This window comes from Scylla paramamosain, unplaced genomic scaffold, assembly GCF_035594125.1.
Source record: "Scylla paramamosain isolate STU-SP2022 unplaced genomic scaffold, ASM3559412v1 Contig75, whole genome shotgun sequence".
NCBI classification, from domain to species: Eukaryota; Metazoa; Arthropoda; class Malacostraca; order Decapoda; family Portunidae; genus Scylla; species Scylla paramamosain.
The window spans coordinates 170,001-175,000 of NW_026973740.1; the positions used below are offsets into that span (position 1 = coordinate 170,001).

At 40.9% G+C, this 5,000-nt stretch overlaps 1 protein-coding gene across 2 annotated transcripts in view; it reads right to left on the reverse strand.

Moving 5' to 3' along the window:
• The window catches only part of LOC135098698 (uncharacterized), a 68,791-nt gene that overhangs the window by 2,326 nt on the left and 61,465 nt on the right, over positions 1-5,000 (reverse strand). The window lies entirely within an intron of this gene.

Sequence of the window (5,000 nt, forward strand, 5' to 3'; positions counted from 1 at the left end):
ACACTTAATTAAAAGCATGTATAGATAGATGGGTGGATATACATATATTCATATTTGTGTGCATGCATACAGACACACACACACAGACAGACATACAGACAGACAAAAAGAGAAACAAATGAATAGATAAAATAGAGAGAAAGACAAATAAATGTATAAATAGAAAGACAGACGGACACACATTCAGACGCAGAGACACACAGATAGATCAGGAAGTTGCTGGCATCCACTCAGAGAGAGAGAGAGAGAGAGAGAGATTTATCCAGCTGTTATTGATGTTTTCTTTCTTTTCTGCTACTTCTATTATTTTATCCTCATCCTGCTCCAACTACCGATTGAAAATTACTACTACTACTACTACTACTACTACTACTACTACTACTACTACTAATAATAATAATAATAATAATAATAATATTTTCCTTCTCTTCCCCCTTGAAATACTACTATTTTTTTCTTCTTTTTCCTTTCTTCTTCTTCTTCTTCTTCTTCTTCTTCTTCTTCTTCTTTTTCTTCTTCTTCCTCTACTTCTCCTCCTCCTATTTTTTTTTCTTCTTCTCCTCTTCCTCCTCCTATTTTTCTTCTTATTCTTCTCTCCCTCTTCCTCCTATTTCTTTTTTCTTCTTCTTTTCCTTCTTTCTCCTCCGCCTCCTCCTCCTCTTCAGTCAGACCTCATCTAGACTACGGTCAGACCTCATCTAGACTACGCTGTGCAGTTCTGGTCCCCACATTACAGGAAAGATATAGGTCTATTAGAATCAGTACAGAGGAGAATGACTAAAAGGATACAGGGGATGAGGAGTATTCCTTACGAAGCGAGGTTGAAGCGGTTAAATTTACATTCTCTAGAGAGACGTAGTTTAAGAGGGGACCTGATAGAAGTCTTTAAGTGGTATAAGGGTTATAACAAGGGAGATGTAAGCAAAATTCTTAGGATCAGCAACCAGGGTAGAACAAGAAATAACGGGTTCAAGCTTGAAAAATTTAGGTTTAGTAAGGAGATAGGAAAAAATTGGTTCTCGAATAGAGTGGTAGATGAGTGGAACGGACTCAGTAATCATGTAGTTAGTGCTAGGACACTAGAGAGCTTTAAGAGAAGATTAGACAAGTTTATGGATGGGGATAACAGATGGAAATAGGTAGGTGTGTTTCATACAGGGACTGCCACGTGTAAGCCAGGTCGCTTCTTGCAGCTTCCCTTATTTCTTATGTTCTTATGTTCTTATGTTCCTCATTTCCTTCCTTTTCCTCCTCCGATTCCTCCTCCTCTTCTTCCACCTTTTCCTCCTCCTCCTCCTCTTTCTCCTCTTCTTATTTTTTCCTTTTTTTTTCTTCTCATCCTCTTCCTTCTCCTCCTCCTCCTCCTCTTTTTTTTTCTTATAATTATTATTCTTATTCTTATTCTTCTTATTATTATTATTATATTTTCTTTTTCTTATTATTATCATCGTCATCATCATCATTATTATTATTATTATTATTATTATTATTATTATTATTATTATTATTTTATTTATTTTTTTTTCTTCCTGTTTTTTTATCTATAGCTACTACTACTACTACTACTACTACTACTACTACTACTACTACTACTACTACTACTACTTCTACTACTACTACTACCACCACACTACCACCACCACCACCACCACCACCACCACCACCACCACTACTACTACTACTTATGCTTTTAAAACAATAATAACAATACGTAATAGTATTTATTTATCTATTTATTTTTGAGTTACATACAAATAGAAGCATTACTTGTACACTAAAACCTTCCTAACCTAACCAAACCTGACCTGACCCAACTTAACCTTGTAAGTGGGATAATTACTTACAAACAAAAAGGAGGAGGAGGCAGTAGACACCTGCCGAAACGATAATTACTCCCAGTGAGGTCTAAAGCACTGTTCAGGGGGTGCTGTGAACTTATCATTAAACCCAGCTGTGACCTCACTGAACGTTTCCCTTTGTGTCTCACAACACAAGGGGACAGTCACAGCCTGTCCTCTAAAGACAACTCTCTTCCTCCACACAAAACTACAAGCACCTAATAACACACACACCCTTCACTCAAAAATTTTAAAATCATCATGGCGACTCCTACACCAGCCTCGGAGTCCCCATCTGGGGAGGAGACCATAAATGTCCCCAGGTCGGACTGCCTTTCTGTCGACGACCCTAAGTGTCTTGCCCCTCAACTTTTTCTTAATTAACTTCTGCAACATTCGCGGTCTAAGATCTAATTTTCAATCTGTAGAACACCACCTCTCCTCTTCTAAACCTCATCTTCTTTTCCTCACTGAAACTCAGGTGTCTGAGGCAACTGACAGTAGCCCCTTTTCTGTTCCCTCCTACTTTCACTATCCTCATTTTCGATACAAAGCTGGATGCTGTGTTTATGTGCGCAATGACTTAACCTGTTCTCGTGCCCACGCTCTTGAATCTTCCGAGTTTTCCACCATCTGGCTACGACTACAGAGTCACTTTCATACTAAATTTATCTCTGCTGTATACCTCTCACCTAACTCCTCTGACTATAAGAAATTCTTTGACTACTTTACTACAACTTTGCTATCCTCCATGACCTAGAGCAATTGGTGCAACACCCTACTAGTATTCCTGACCGTCTTGGAGATACGCCCAACATTCTTGACCTTTTCCTCACCTCTAATCCTTCTCCTTATGCTATCACCCTTTTTTATCCGTTGGGGTCCTCCGATCACAATCTCATATCTTTATCTTGTCCTATCACTCCAATCCCTCCTCAGGATCCCCCTAAGCGAAGGTGCCTCTGGCGTTTTGCCTCTGCTAGTTGGGGGGACCTGAGGAAGTATTTTGCAAATTTTCCTTGGAATGACTACTGCTTCCGTGTCAGAGACCCGTCTTTGTGTGCTGAGTGCATAACAGAGGTGATAGTGTCTGGCATGGAGGCATACATTCCTCACTCTTTTTCTCGTCCTAAACCTTCTAAACCTTGGTTTAACAGAGGTTGTTCTCGTGCTATACATGATAGAGAGGTGGCCCACAAAAGGTACTTAAGCCTTCCATCACCAGAATCTCATGCACTTTATATTTCTGCCCGTAACCATGCCAAGTCTGTTCTCCAACTAGCCAAAAACTCCTTCATTAACAGAAAATGTCAAAACCTTTCAAGATCTAACTCCCCTCGTGATTTCTGGCACCTAGCCAAAAATATCTCCAATAACTTTGCTTCTTCTTTCCCTCCTCTATTTCAACCAGATGGCACCACTGCTAACTTTAAACTTTACTTGGACTTTAAACTTTACTTTACTTTAAAAACTTTACCTTGGACGATTCTGGGCTTGTTCCTCCTTCTCCTCCACCCTCTGACTTCTTCATGCCACCTATTAAAATTCTTCGCAATGATGTTTTCCATGCTCTCGCTGGCCTAAACCCTCGGAAGGCTTATGGACCTGATGGGGTCCCTCCTACTGTTCTCCGAAACTGTGCCTCCGTGCTTTCACCTTGCCTAGTCAAACTGTTTCAGCTCTGTCTGTCAACATCTACCTTTCCTTCTTGCTGCAAGTTTGCCTACATTCAACCTGTTCCTAAAAAGGGTGACCGTTCTAATCCCTCAAACTACCGTCCTATTGCTTTAATTTCCTGCCTATCTAAAGTTTTTGAATCTATCCTCAACAGGAAGATTCTTAAATATCTATCACTTCACAGCCTTCTATCTGATCGCCAGTATGGGTTCTGTCAAGGCCGCTCTACTGGTGATCTTCTGGCTTTCCTTACTGAGTCTTGGTCATCCTCTTTTAGAGATTTTGGTGAAACTTTTGCTGTTGCCTTAGACATATCAAAAGCTTTTGATAGAGTCTGGCACAAAGCTTTGATTTCCAAACTACCCTCCTACAGTTTCTATCCTTCTGTCTGTAACTTCATCTCAAGTTTCCTTTCTGACCGTTCTATTGCTGCTGTGGTAGATGGTCACTGTTCTTCTCCGAAATCTATTAACAGTGGTGTTCCTCAGGGTTCTGTCCTGTCACCCACTCTCTTCTTATTACTCATTAATGATCTTCTAAACCAAACCTCTTGTTCTATCCACTCCTACGCTGATGATACCATCCTGCACTTTTCCATGTCTTTTCATAGACGTCCAACCCTTCAGGAGGTAAACATATCACACAGGGAAGCCACAGAACGCCTGAATTCTGATCTTTCTAAAATTTCTGATTGGGGCAGAGGAAACTTGGTATTGTTCAATGCCTCAAAAACTCAATTCCTCCATCTATCAACTCGACACAACCTTCCAGACAACTATCCCCTCTTCTTCAATGACACTCAACTGTCCCCCTCTTCTACACTGAACATCCTCGGTCTGTCCTTTACTTATAATCTGAACTGGAAACCTCACATCTCATCTCTAGCTAAAACAGCTTCTATGAAGTTAGGTGTTCTGAGACGTCTCCGCCAATTTTTCTCACCCCCCAGCTGCTAACTCTTTACAAGGGCCTTATCCGTCCATGTATGGAGTATGCTTCACATGTCTGGGGGGGGTTCCACTCATACTGCTCTTCTAGACCGGGTGGAATCAAAAGCTTTTCGTCTCATCAACTCCTCTCGTCTAACTGACTGTCTTCAGCCTCTCTCTCACCGCCGCAATGTTGCATATCTAGCTGTCTTCTACCGCTATTTTCATGCTAACTGCTCTTCTGATCTTGCTAACTGCATGCCTCCTCTCCTTCCGCGGCCTCGCTGCACAAGACTTTCTTCTTTCTCTCATCCCTATTCTGTCCACGTCTCTAACGCAAGAGTTAACCAGTATTCTCAATCATTCATCCCTTTCTCTGGTAAACTCTGGAACTCCCTGCCTGCTTCTGTATTTCCACCTTCCTATGACTTGAATTCCTTCAAGAGGGAGGTTTCAAGACACTTATTCATCAATTTTTGACCACTGCTTTGACCCTTTTATGGGACTGCCATTTCAGTGGGAGTTTTTTTTTTTTTTATTAGATTTTTGTTGCCCT